The sequence below is a fragment of the Ictidomys tridecemlineatus genome, chromosome 1, assembly GCF_052094955.1.
Source record: "Ictidomys tridecemlineatus isolate mIctTri1 chromosome 1, mIctTri1.hap1, whole genome shotgun sequence".
Lineage (NCBI taxonomy): Eukaryota > Metazoa > Chordata > Mammalia > Rodentia > Sciuridae > Ictidomys > Ictidomys tridecemlineatus.
Genome location: NC_135477.1, coordinates 186,657,785 through 186,673,304, shown reverse-complemented (window position 1 = coordinate 186,673,304; position 15,520 = coordinate 186,657,785). Strand labels below are relative to the sequence as shown.

General features: G+C 33.5%; 1 pseudogene; it reads right to left on the bottom strand.

Annotated features, from left to right (window-relative positions):
• Positions 1–14,737: 14,737 nt before the first annotated feature.
• On the bottom strand, positions 14,738–14,926 carry LOC144367830 (small nucleolar RNA U3; annotated as a pseudogene).
• Positions 14,927–15,520: the final 594 nt, after the last annotated feature.

Here is a 15,520-nt window from a genome sequence, read left to right as displayed (position 1 = left end):
AAAGCCTTACATAGAGTTTTGAAAGAGTGGAGGAGCTTGATTTGAGAAGATTGGGTGGGTATGATGGGTCAGGGAAATAACATGGCTTGGAACTGTAGAGTTGGAAGTCACTTGTGATTAGCTAATGCAGTTTTCTACCACAACTGCAGCTTACTGCTGAAGAGCCTCGATAAGCTTTAGAGGAAATACATGCACAAAATAGAACAGTTCTATTATGTAATGTTAACTAATTAATGCCGAGTACTTGGATTTTGTAAATAATGGTAAAAATAAAATAAAATAAAAATAAAAGGCACTCCAGGAAAAGGGGACACCATGACAAAAGACAAGAGCATGGGGTTGAGGGACACCACATGTGTTTCCAAGTTATGAGAGCTCACATTATGGGACAGGGAATTGTAGTAAAGGTAGTTACATTTAAGATGGGACTCATACCATATTCTTAGCCAAACTCTGAATCTTGGGACATTTTCAATCCCAAGCTGTGTGTTAAGCAATCTAGTGGTAGAGCCAGAGTAATCCAGCACAGTATGGAGGGTGTATTTGAAGGTGCTAGGAGCAGAAGTTGGCTCTTTCAGTAACCAAAGAGTGATTAATAGGTTGGAATCTAGAGCACAAATAGAACAGACAGAGAGGAAGGAGAACATGAAAGAGATCTTTAGCAAGATAATTCTGCAGGATTTGTTTGTTTTGGTAGAATTGTAGAGACCACCCAGGTTTTTGGATTTTGGTAACCATCAACACAGATGAAGAACAGAGGAGAAACACAGAGTGCTGGGTGGAGAGGAACATGATGAGTAGGCATGCGACTTTAGACATGTGTGAGATGTCTAAGATAGTATCCCTGATAGATACCACATTTAAGGAAGAAGAGGTCAGTGATGAAAGAAATTGATAATTACTACTGAAGACTGAATACTTCCCCCAAATAGTGTTAGAATGATTGGATAGAATTGAGTTTAAGTTCAATAGAATTTGAACTTTTTGTCATCAATCAGTAGATAGACTCATGAAAAGATTAGGTAGTTGTAGGCAAAATATGAATTATTTTTAGCACATTAAATTTTATGAGGAATTTGGTTGCTCCTTCCCATTATCTAGTTAGAGCATTTAACAAAGCATAAATGTTCAAGTATTTGTAATAATGATTAATTAGAATTTAACATCAACTCGGAACTGGAGAAAAGATATAGGATGCATCAATTCTTATTTCTTGCAAAATTGGAGTCTGTACAACCCCATGTATGAATTGAGCAATTTACTAATATTCTTTACTAATATTCTTGTAGTTAAGTGTGTGGTAAAATAAAAATAGAATGAATAGACAGAGGTTAGTTAAGAAGGGTGAACATTTCTCAATCGGATGGATTTTTGTTTGTTTTGAAAGCCATCCATAGGGAGAAAAAAAAAGAAGAAGAAATTATTGAAGACAGGAAGAAACAGATCAAAAGGGGATTGATGCAAAACCAGGAAGGATGCTCTTGACCTTATAGACAGCAAAGAGTTAATCAAGAATAGACTTGAGCAGATAGGGATTGATTGATTGATTAATTTTTTTTCTGATTTTGATTTGGCTTCTGTGTAAAGCAGGGAGAGTCAGCTGGACAGAGTTTCAGGCAGAGAAGGAGAGATTGAGACTAAAGGCAACAGGAATGGTGAGGAAGTGTGATTAAAAATGTCTCTGGAGAATAAATCTATAGAAAATGTCATCTGAGTCAATATAGGGACTGTGGAAGATGGAGATGCATGCAATATCTTGAGTTTTTACCTTGAAATAAAATAATCTATCTGGAGTGCACATTTGCTTTATTTTCTTAAACTCAACAGTAGAAAAACAAAAACCTACTTTTTCAAAATCTTTTGAAACAGATGAATGTTGGGCACTTTTAATTTTTGTTTCTCATTACCAAATAAATCAACTCAAATCATTTTTATTCTCACTGATTTTCACAATTAATCCTGAATTAAATATTATTCTCCCAAGCATAGAATTATTATTATTGCTTTTATCATCCTTGAGTTTATTAACATCACTAGTGCATTTTTCTTTTTGTCATAGGGATTAAAATGTGTTAATATTTGTTTAATGCAGATATATTGAGTAGAGGCCAGGAGTTAAGATTAGTAAGTTCATAATTATTAAGAGTTTTAAAAAATCAGAACATCAACTTTTTAAATAAAACACTTTTATAAGTGAAAATTGGTCATATTACAGAGTATGTTACATTTTCTTAGTCCATTGTTATCTTACACTGGGATTTTTTTTTTCTCCATACATGATTTTGTCACAGCATGTACTGCTCATTTGTAAAATATTGGTTTACTGAGTTACAAAGATCTTCCAAATATGGACACATTTCATGATTCAATATTGTCATATGCCATTCAGCTCTAAAAAACTCTGCTGTATACTTGTGCAAGAGTGTTAGGTAAATAATGGCTTGACTTTAACAGTGAAAAAACCCTGGGAGGATTTAAGAAGGGTTCGTGGGCCACACTAAGAATTAATATGCTAGAAATACTTACTTCCTTTAAAAAAATGAAACTGCTGGCAAAGTTGGTTCACATGTATTCTGTTTTCCATTTCCTAACAAAATGAAAAGAGGTGATGGTAGGTTATAGAGACCTCTAAAAGATATTACTGACATTAATATCTCATTTATTATGCTCATTTTGTATTCAATTCCCCATAATCATGAGTGACAGATTACATCACACAGATTATATACTGATTACTCGATTCTATAGAGATTATATACATTTTATCATGCAAACATTATGGGTATTATTTATGAATTGCAATAGTAATAAGTGTGTAAGAAAATATTTTTCTTGAAGAATATAGGGAATCTGGAGAATTCAATATGTTATACATAGAAAATATACATGAAAGAATTAGGATAAATTGTTTGATTATGAGTCCTTTAAGTTTTTTAATGCTTGGACCTATAACTATAATTCAGATATAATAGACCTAAATATGGTTAAAATGCATTTTAAACTCCTTTTTCTTGGAAACTAAACAAGAGCTGAATATTGAATAGGGCATGATAAGTTTCCATTGTTTAATATCCTATTTAATTCTTAGACAAGCATGAAGTATTTGCCAAGTGTCAGTTGGCATTCGATGTTAAATACCTTGATTGTTCCAGGAAGCTAGCTAATTATCAGCCTTTTGTCAATTAGCGTATATGCAAATATTGAATGAGTTTTAAAAGCACACATGGATTTTCTTTTATAAATATATGTATAGGAAGTGGATTATTAAATGATTTTCCCTATGAAAGAAGACAACAGATATGAAGTTTGTATGTGTGGTTTTTGGTTTATTATTCTGAAAACAAGAGACTAAATGTCCATTACTGAAGAAGTAAATTTATCAATCTGGGAACACTTTCTGTATATTCTTCAAATTCATTCTATTTAATGCAAGTCTTTACTTCTTTTGCAATATTTTTTGGAAAACATTATATTTTGAGCTATATTTTGCAAAATAAGTTTTGAATCACTTAATCCAGTCATTTCCAGACCTTTGTATTATGGAGTATTAAAATAAAATTTAATACAGATGAAAAAGGGATTTGGTTTTATTTTGCCAACTCCTTATTTTGCCAAAAAGAAAATTAGGGGGAAAAAATCAAGAAGCAAGCAAAACCTATTGCCTATCATCATCAACTATAATTATCAAATCTAAGAGGACAGTAGAAAATGCATGGGAACTTCAATACATCACCTTTATCTCTCCACCTATATATGCTTCATTATAAGAATGTTATGAGCTGAATTCTCTTCTTTTGAAGTTCCTATTTTGAGATCCTATCGCCCAGTGTGAGTCTCTTTGGAGATGTACCTCTAGGGAGCTAATCAAAGTTAAATGTGATTATACAGTGGGACTCTAATCTGCTAGGATTACTGTCCTTATGAGAAAAGGAAAAGATACCAGAGATCTCTCTTGTCATGTGTGCACAGAAAGGGGGCTGGATGAGGACGCATCCAGAAGATGCCCCCTACCAGTCAGGAAGATGGGCCTTGCCAGAAAACAACACTACAGCCACCTTGATCCTGAACTTTGAGCCTCTCGAATTGTGAGAAAATAAATTTCTGTTGTTTAAGCCACATGGTCTGTGGTACTCTATTATACAGCTTGAGTTATTGTCAACATTTCTAAATCACAGATCCAGTGCTCCTTGGAAATAATCTAGGAAATGAAAAGGCCTTACATTAAAAAAAAAAAAAGTTAGGAAAAGGGGTTTCAGAACAGATAAATCTTTGACAAATGGAAAGGGAATTCTGAGTTAACATTTTTTCTTTTACCCTCCTCCTCCCACTGCCTGCCCTACCTTTCTTTCATTGAATGGGGGTTTGGGCAGAGTAGGAGAAAGTAGAAATATGCACAGTTACTGTTCATAAATGCCCATTTTTATGTCTGGAATATTCTTGTCCTTTTGTGTGTTTGGCAAACTCCCATACACACTCAGGTATTCAGAGCCTACATCATCTTTTCTACCAACCCTTCTTTGAAGTCTCTTAAACAAGTTACCTTTTTTCTCAGAAAGTTGTTTATACCAACATAATAGCTATTATAGAAAAATGAACATACCAATTCATGATTTGCTTGTTATTCTTATGATGTTTTCTGATGATATTTGTTACCTGTCATCTACTGATGTTTATTGTGATTTTTTTATTTATTTGAGTTATTTCTGACATATTATTTTGTGATTTCTGTTTACCTCTCTTTTCGACAGTTTTTTTTTCTTTGCCTCTTTTCCCCCACTTAGTATTTTCTCCAAGCCTCTTTCCTGCCTTAGAATGACTAAGACTTTTTAAAACTTTATTTTATCCCTCCATTGCCTTGAAGTTATGAACTCTGATTGTTTTACTGATTACCCTAGACATCATTAAGCATACTTCACAAACTCTAAACTTATCTCTTTCCTACTACTATTAAGAATGCTCTTGGGATGTTCCTTTTGTAAATATTAAGAGTGGAGGATTGTGTTAGTTCCATTGTGTACATTAACCCCAACAGCCATTCCTAAATATTACTATTTATTGCAGCTATTGTTTTACAGAAGATTCCCTTCATATTTCTATGGCCTTATAAATCATATCACTCATCTTTCTGTTTTGAATTTTAGATCATTTTTCTTGCTATTATTTTTTTTTTGAACAGGGAGTACTGAGGATTAAACTCTGGCACTCTCATTTTATATATATATATATATTTTTTTTCCTTTTTATTATTTTATTTAATTAGGTATTTATGACAGCAGAATGAATTTTGATTCATTGTACATAATTGCAGCAGGACTTTTCATTTCTCTGGTTGTACACGATGTAGCATCACACTATATGTGCAATCATACATGTACCTAGAATAATGATGTCCATCTCATTCCACCATCTTTCCTGCACCTATGAACTCTTCCCACCCTCCCTCCCCTTTGCCTCTAATAAGTTCCTCCATTTTCTCCATGCCTTTTCTCTCCCCATTATGAATCAACATCCACTTATCAGGGAGAACATTTGGCCTTTGTTTTTTTAGAATTGGCTTATTTTGCTTAGCATGATATTTTCCAACTCCATCTATTTACTTGAAAATATCATAATTTTATTCTCTTTTAATGCTGAGTAATATTCCATTGTGTTTATATACAACAGTTTTTTCTTTTTCTTCTTTTTAAAAATCCATTCATCTATTGAAGGACATCTAGGGTGCTTCCACAGTTTGGCTATAGAATTGAGCTGCTGTGAACATTGACTTAAAATCAGCATACTATAATAACACAGCCACATCAATGTTCTGAGCCCCATTTTTTGTATTTTTTTGAGAGACAGGGTCTCACTGAATTGCTTAGCACCTCGCCATTCCTGAGACTGGCTTTGATGTTTTGTTTTCTTTTTTAATATTTATTTTTTAGTTTTTGGCAGATACAATATCTTTGTTTGTATGTGGTGCTGAGTATCGAACCTGGGCCGAACACATGCCAGGCAAGCGTGCTACCGCTTGAGCCACATCCCCTGAGACTAGCTTTGAACTCATGAACCTCCTGTCTCAGCCGCCTGAGCTGCTGGGATTACAGGCAAGTGACACTGCACCTGGCTCATCTTGTTATGCTTTAAATGCTTTTTTTTAAGTTCTCTTTCACTGCTCTTTTAAAAAGTTAATTTTAAAGTTTTTTTTATCCTTATTCCTTAAAAATAATTACAAGGAATACATGGCTCTATTTAGATAGCTGTTATTTTAAATTGTAGAGGTACTATTAAACCCTTTTACAGCTTTCATTTGTTTTAAGAAGACAATCATAAGCTCATCTTTTATTTTTCTTTCTATTTCATTACTTTGAAATTTTCTATGTACTTAATTTTCTTCAGATCCATAGAGATGTGCTTAGAAATTTGTTTTCTCAGGTTTATCCTTCTTGTAACTCATTATGCTTTATGAATCTGGGGATTTCTGTCTTACAGCCATTCTGAAACATTCTCATCTTTAATCCCTTTTGAATATTTTATTTTCCCCATGCTCTGTCATCTCTCCTTTCTGTAACTCCAATTACATATTTATTAAAACTTTTCTTAACTTCAATTCCCCATTTTCCATATTTTTACCTTTTTTATGCATCACTATGAATAATTTCTCTTGTTTGTGTCTCCCATGTTATTATTGTTTCTCTGGATATATTTTATCTGTCATTTAACCTAAGTAGTACATTTTGCATTCAAATCATTATATTGTTATTTTTAGAAAAACAATATTTTTCCCAAAAATTTTATAGAATAGTACGCAAAAGAAGAAGAAATAGTAGCAAAGTTTTATATTCTGAGAATCTCTAAAATTCAACACGTTTGTTCCTTGAACAATTTCAGAGTTTGGTGGTGGTTGTTCTGTAGTGGCAGGCAACAAGATGGCTGCACTGTGAACACTACAAACACAGGCAGGCCCTGGCCTAGCACCATCAAACAGGGGGCAAGAGCCAAACTGTAAAACAATGGTGATTGCTATGTGGTGTCTAATACCTGTTATGTAATATATTTATTATATTCTCGGATGAACATTCAGAAACAACCAGAAAGAGTATCGTTAATAGGGAGTTGATGGTTTCAGAGTTGCAGGCAGAGCAAAAGTCAGTGGGTGATGTAATACTATTAATATGTGCTTATTTAAACCCAGACAACATGGTCTAGAGAAAAATAGGATGGAATGCAAAACAACTGTCAAAATTAGATTATATAATGACTCGGATTGATCACATGGATGACAATAAAGTAACACACTTGTTCCAAATCTGACCAACAACTGTGAGCATGTAAAGATGTATACTGTGTCATAAGCTTATTTATGATTTCACTGATAATGGAACTCAGGTTATATCTTCAATCTCCCACACAGACTTCCTCTTCCTCTCTACTCTCTCACCATACCATACCAAAGTGAAATAATCATCCTGTGCATCTACTACTAGTCCAGAGACCTGACATACATGAAGATTGTACTAAATAAAAACATACTGGGGTTTTGTGCTAAATAAATAGATTTTTTTAGCTACTCTCATTACAAAATAAGTTAAATATGTGAGATTATAGTCCTGTTAATTTGGCCCACTACTGTAATCATTGTAATATGTCCAATAACATCATTTTGCAAACCTTAAACATATACAATAAAGTTCATCCAAAAAACAAATAAAATAAGCAGTGAAATGGCTATTATTCATATATAAAATATTACAAAATTGATTTGACTTGTTATTTCATCTGAACCAGTTTTGCCAACATAAATTTGTCATGACATCATGAGAATGAATCTATTGGTGGTTTCTAAAGGAATATTCTATATATTTTTTCATTAAGGTGGCCCTACAGACAAGAAAAATGCCATTGAACAAAGCAGACTTGGGTCAAGTAAAGGTATTCATAGAAGAGCCATGAGTTGTGTAAGCAAAGGTTAAATACATTTCACTTATTTGAAATAAAGACTGGGCTGGGGCTGGGGTTGTGGCTCAGTGGTAGAGCACTTGCCTTGCATGCTTGAGGCCCTGGGTTCAATCCTCAGTACCACATTAAAACATAGTAAATAAATAAATATTTTTTTAAAAGACTGGGCAGAGATTCATGTGTACAAGCAAAAGAAGTTCTGATTTACCTTTGCCCAAATTCATAGATAAATATTTCTAGTATTTATTTTTTAATGAAAGAAATTCAGTAGTATTTAGCAATTTAGCTTAATAATTGATTTATGAGTCATTTTTCTGCTATGAGCTTCTAGCCAGTCTTCTTGTCAAATCACCTCTGAAAATCATTCATCAATAGTTAATCCCATGACAAACTCAGCTATCATCCATCTTCTGTTTTCCAAGTCTCTAGAATTACTCATGTTATGTTATAATTACTTGTAATTATTCTACATGTAATGCAGTTTTTTAGACATCCTCAATAAGTAATATAACTCAGGCATCAAATGTACAATTTCATAGGTAGCACAATGAGCATTAAAATTGAGTACCACGGGGCTGGTCGAGTGCTCGCCTAGCTGATTCTCAGCACAACATAAAAATAAAGGCATTGTGTTGTGTCTATCTACAAAAAAAAATGTTTTCTCTCTCTCTCTCTCTCAAAAAAAAATTGAGTACCACATATTTTCTGAAGAAAGTTTTCTGAAGAAAGATCATAAGATCTAGTAAAATCTTTGGGAAAATTTTTAAATTTAATAACAGTAAAAAGATTGAGTGAATAAAAGATGAGAGAAGGAATGATAACACATTGAAGAGTTTTACATTTTGAATCAGATTAGTGTAAGGTAATGCCAAGTTAGGTTTTATTTTGGTGCTAAGTTTGCATCTTGTATGTTTTTCTCGCTCTCTCTCTTCCTCCCCCGTTTTCTTATTTTCCTTCCTTCTTTCCTCGCCCCTCATTCTCCTTCTTATAATGAGTTTTCTTCAATTTCCTTGGTGTTGGTGAACTTTAATAAGACAGCTTCCTTCTTCCTCCCAATATCCATATTTTTTAGTGGTGTTTGTGGATGTTGCTAGTCTTTTTTTTCCCCCGTTTGTTTTAATTTTTTAATCTTGAAGCATAGTGGACATCTCCAAAAGTAGACTGTTATGTCAAACTGCCTTGAAGTAGGGTGACAGCCTCTTATATTTATTAGTGAGGGTTGATCAGGTCAGCCCTTTCCCATCTACCAAAGGCTTATTCATCTGAGTGCTCACATTCACTTCTACACTTAGACTCCTCTTAGTTTTCTCAATTGCCTATAAGCCTCCCTTTTGGTAAGCACAGAGATTCTCATTTCTGTATCATTCTATTAATGTATTATGCATACAAACTAATATTGTACAATATAATATTATAAATATAGAGATATTGTGGTGGGAAACATAGATAAGGTCCATGTTTTCAGAGTTCTTTCTTTCTGATGGGAAATTCAGATAAGTCAATATCACAAAATTTCTGAAGTACTATGATTGGGCACAATACAGACATTTAACTCATCCCTGAATAAATTAATGGAAGAATAAGAAGTGATATATAAATTCATAAGACGTAAGTGGTCAGGAGAAACTAAGAGACTGTTCCAAGAAGTTGGGGAGGCCCTTAAATAAAAGAGAATATCACTTTTGAAGAATACATTTGTTAAGACTAGGAATAAAATACACAAGAGAAGAGTTTAGACAAATACATTAGAAAAGGCTGAGTCTAAGGTTTATTTACTTTTTTTTTTTTGGTCATTTACAAAGAGTTTGTTATTTTAAAGAGACTATGTATGTGTGACCAGAATAATTGAAATGCTTTAAAGAGGTAGGTAGATATAATCTTACATCAATTGCAATCAATCAATGCCTGTGCCATTGAACTATAGAGACTGGATGAGTTGGCACACCTTATGGAGTCTGTGGTATAAGAAGAAAATAAGTTTTAAGAGAGAGTCCAAAGAGCATCAGCATTTAAAACAGGAAGAAGAGAAATATGAAAGAAAATCTGGGATGGAACAGTCAAAAGGGAAGGAGAAAGAAAGTATGAGGTTTCACAGAGGAGAAGAAAAGAATGTTTTAAGAATAAGCGCTCAGGCTGGGATCGGTGGTGCATATCTATAACCTCTGCAACTTTGGAGGTTGAGGCAGGAGGATTACAAGTTCAAAGCCAGCCTCAGCAACTTAGCAAGGTCCTAAGCAACTTAGTGAGACCCTGTATTGAAATTAAAATTAAATAAAAGGACTGGGGATGTGGTTAAATGGTTCAATGCCCCTGAGTTCAATCTCCCTGGGATGTACCCCCTAAAAAGGGCCTGGATAATATCCCCATAATAAAATAAGGCCTAAAAGGATTCCATAAGAATAAATTAGTTTTTTTTTAATCTTCCTTAAGAATAAAGCAGTTAGCAAGGTACAAGTACCTCTAGTTAGTGTCAACAGTGTAGGAAGTGTAAAACTCACACAGAAACTAGCACACCATTATTCACTCAGTAGACACTTAAACTCTTTCTTCTACCACCATGTATGATACTTTCAATTCTTTCACATCCTCATTAACAAATGTGGTTTGACTCTTTAATTAAAGCATTCTGATTAAAGTTTATCAATATCTCATGGTAGATTCAATTTACATTTCCCTAATGACCAATGATGTTGCCATCTTTATACACACACACTTGACATCCATACTGCTGCTTTAATGAACTATTTAGATATTTTGTTCATTTTATTTTGAGGTCATTGCTTTCTTAGTATTGAGTTTTGAGATTTTATTATACTTTTAGTATACGTTTTATTACATGTACATTTGGTAAATATTTTCTCCCAAACCTATAGACTATCTTTCTATTACTTTAATGATGCCTTTGAAATAATAGAAAATTTACTTTACATAAAAGTCAATGTATTTTTTAAATATATGGTACATGATGTTGGTATTTATCTAAAAAAATCTATGCCAAATTTATTAGTGGTAATGTAAACTGGCAAAAATCACTTTGGAAAAACCAATTTGACAGTGATTTAGAAATTTAAACATGAGATCCTGTCAATCCACTCATAAATATTTACCTAAGAAAAATGAAAGTATATATCCACACAAATATTTGCTCACATATTTTCACAACAAATTTATTAGTAATAGCCCCAAGCAGGAAATAACCCAAATGTCCATCAAAAGTTAACAAACAAGTTGTAGCATCTTCATATAATAGAGTATTACCCATCAACCTAAAGGGAAAAATCATTAACAAAAGCACCAAGTGGATAAATATCAAAAGTTGTGGAGTGAAAGCAGCTAGAAAACAAGTGAGTATATCGGGCTGGGGTTGTGGCTTAGTGGTAGAGCACTTGCCTAGCATGTGAGAGGCACTGGCTTTGATTCTCAGCACCATATATGAATAAATGAATAAAATAAAAGTCCTTCAACAAATAAAAATATTTTTAAAAAGTGAGTGTATCTTGTATGGTTTCATTATGTAATATTATATAAAATGCAAACTAATTTAAAGTTACAGAAGATCAGAGGTTTTTTTGGGACAGATGATGAAGTCAAACAGGGATGGATTATAAAGAGGCACAAGGAAATTTGAGGGAATTATCAATATGCTTATTACCTTTACTATTGTAATGATCTCACCAGTGTGTTGATAGGTCAAAAATTGTACACATGTGTTTCAATGTTTGTCACTTAAAACTCAAGAATGCTGTTAAATATTTTATCTGCATTCAGATTTGACAAGTATGCCAATTCAATTTACTAAAGAGAACATACTTCTTGTGATATGATCAAATCATTCACTCAAAAAGCACACATGACCAGTTTCATGACTTTTCTGGGTTCACTTGGGCTAAGAGAACTTTGAGAAGTGATAACGCAACCTCAGGAATGTGGTGACAAGATGTAAAACATCTACCATCACATTCTCACACTCTTGTGAATCATTGCCATTGACAAAATGTGCTTCTCTCTGGGTTCCAAGGATGCGTCTAGGAAACACTCTTTATACACACACACACACACACACACACACACACACACACACACACCTTAATTTTATTTATTTATTTATTTTTTATGTGGTGCTGAGGATCAAACCCAGTACTCCACGCATGCTAGGCAAGTGCTCTACAACTGAGCCACAACCCCAGTCGTAGGAAACACTCTTAAGTATACTTTCTTTTATCCTTTTAAAATGTATTTTTCATGCATTTGGAAAATCATTTTTTTTCCTGTTTTCTCTTTTCATAAAATTTTCCCTGGAAAGATAAGGTTCTTAAGAGAATTATGTACTGGAAACCCTGAAAAATGCCTTCACATTGGCAACTTCTAAAACATGTTTAAATATTTCACAACTCTTTGGGGTCCTTGGGGCTTCTTAAATATGCTTGTGAAGGAAATTTTATCTTAATTTTCTTCACTTTTAACAATTTTTTATAAACTTAGCACATCTAAAATCATTTTGAAAGGTTTTGTTGCTCCTGCTCCTTTCGCCCTGGTTATATAATTTGGAAGCAATCGATTAAGAAAGACCATGCTACTTCTTTTAAACTCTTTAAAATTAAGGGTAAAATAAACAACTCTTCCCCTCATCTTAAGACATTGACCTGAGAAGTGGAAAGGGGGAATTATGCCTTCGGATGTGTTTTCTCTTCACCAGCCATGCACCAAGACCCAGCAGCCAGGAGAAAGATTTACAGGGGAGCCATGATGTCTCCCTTTGCTAGACTGCCAGTGGAGAAGGCTGCAGAGTCCTTAGAAAAACCTTTATGGGCTTTTCTTTAACACTGTATCCCACATGGTGAGGGTGTAATGGGGAGGGGACAGGATGAATGTATGTTCCTACTTGTCTGGGACAGTCTTATATTTCACCTGTTTTCTGGCATACCTATCAACAGCTGTCCCTTTTATTCTTAAAATTATTCTGGTTTGAGTTATATGATTGTCTCTATCTCCTTCACTGGGCTGGGGTACCCATCCTATGGTAGTCACCTAAGGTTGATTGCTGAAAACTCACAGCTGATCCTTCACAGGAAACGTTGTCCACTCGATCAGAGGCAGCACTACATGAGACACTGTGTTTCACTTCCCCTACCCCATCAGTCCCAAGCAAACCGAGGCTGAGAACTGACTAATGAGAGGGGGATTCAAAAAGCTGACTTCTTTTTATTGTTATATAATGCTCCCATATATAAATACACTACCTTTTATTTATTTATTCATGATTTGAAGCATATTTATATTGTTTTGACATTTGGGCTATTATGAATTATAAATAATGCTACTATGAACATTCACATAAAAATTATTTTCATGAATATACATTTACATGGAATAAGTGTGGAATTGCTGGGTCATGTGGTAATCCCATATGACTGAAGAATTGCCAAGATTTTCAAAGTGATGGTATAGTTTTATATTCCTACCAGCAACATATGAAGGTCCCAATTTTTCTACATCCTCTCTAACACTAGCTCTCAGCTATCTTTTTTCCCTTTCTCTCTCTCTCTCTCTCCTCTCTCTCTCTCTCTCTCTCTCTCTCTCTCTCTCTCTCTCTCTCTCTCTCAACTGAAGATTGAACCCAGGGGCACTTAACCACTGATACACATCCCCAGCCCTTTTTTATGTTTTATTTAGAGACAGAGTCTTGTTGAGTTGTGTAGGAACTCACTAAATTGCTGAGGCTGTCTTTGAACTAACTATCCTCCTGACTCAGCCTCCTGAGCTGCTGGGGTGTCACTGCACCTCAATTATTGACTGTGGTAACTATCTGTCTCTCTCTAAGTTTAATTTTTTTATAACTGTAATTGTATATCCATCAGCTCAAAAATTTATAGCTTCATTTTGTTGAGAACACTCAAACTCTTCTCACCTAGCTAAAATATATAATTAAATGCTGTCAATCACTTTTAGCTTACTGTTCTATAGAGTTTTTATGTCTCTGATTTTTGTGTCTTTTCTGTTTTGTTTTTAAATAAGTAGTATAGTTAAAAGTTTGTCAATTTTGTTTATCTTTTCAAAAACCACTTTTTGGTTTTTTGATCTCTTGTATTATTTGAAAAGATTTTGGTCTCAATTTCATTTCTTTCTTTAAACTTTATTATTTCTTTCCCATAATTTTGAATTTGGTTTGTTTTTCTTTTCGATTTCCTGAAGTTGCACTGTTAGGTTTTATTATCTAACAATTTTCTACCTTTATGTATGCATTCAGTGCCATAAAATTTCCTCTCAGTACTGCTTTTGCTTAATTATTATATAATTGGGTGTGTTGTTTCCATTTTAACTTGCTTAAAACTTTTTTAAAATTTACCTTCCAATTTTTATCATTGACTTATTGGCTAATCAGATACATGCTTAATTTCTATATATTTGTACAATTTCTACTGTTATTCTTGTTTTTATTTCCAATTTTATTCTGCAGTAGTCAAAGAATATAGCTATGATATTATTTTGGTTTTTAAGAATGTCTTTGAACTTGTTTTGCTGTCATTCCTTATGTGATAAGAATGCATGTTCTAGTTGGGCATGGTGGCACACACCTGTAATCCTAGTGACTTGGGAGTCTGAGACATGATAATCACAAGTCTTAAAATAAAAACTAAAAGGGGCTGGGAATATAGTTCATTGGTAAAACTTTACTGGGTTCAATCCCCAGTACTGCCAAAAGAATGTGTATCTGTAGCTGTTATATGAAACACCCTGTAAATGTTTGCTAGGACCCGTGGGTCAACAGTATTATTATTATTTTACGTTTTAAATAGAAACCACTCAGAAAGCATTTTCTTCCTGTAACTCATGCTAAGGAATGAGAAGAATGATCACCAATGTCAAATGGCAGTTGCAACCAAGCAATATCAAAAGCCATCTTCATTCTTAGGAGAGAGTGCTTCCCCTTTTCCTCATGGTTTCTGGTACTTCCCACTAGTTTTGTTTGTTTGTTTGTTTTTTTCTTTATTGATTCTATTTGATTATTTTGTTATTATCATTTGCATATCTACTCTACCAGTACTTTTTATAATGTATTTATATCTTTATCACAGTAGTTTTACTCTTATTTCTAATTCTGGCCTCTTCTTAAATATTTCTTATATGCCTGATATGATGGAGAAAAATTCTGGCAGTTTTAACTTGTCTGAAAAAGACTATTTCTTTATTGTTTCTGAAACTTAACTTTGATGGATATAGAGTTCATAGCTGAAAGGGTTTTTCTTGGATGTTTGTTTTTTTTGTTTTGTTTTGTTTTTGTTTTTGTTTTTTTAGTGCTCTGAATATATTATTTCATTCTATCCTGGCCCTCAATTTGAGAGAAATCTGTTATTATTCTATTAACATTTCCTTCTATGTTATTTAATATTTTCCTCTTCCTAAGAATTATTTATCTTTTCATTTTGACAGCTTGATTAAACTGTGTCTTGGACAGGACTGCATGAGTTGAGTCTAATTAGGGTTCTTTGAGCTGTATGGGATCTGGTTTCCATAACTATCCTAGTATTTGAAAATTTTTCTGGTATTATTTTGTTAAAATAATAACTTTCAATGTCCTTTT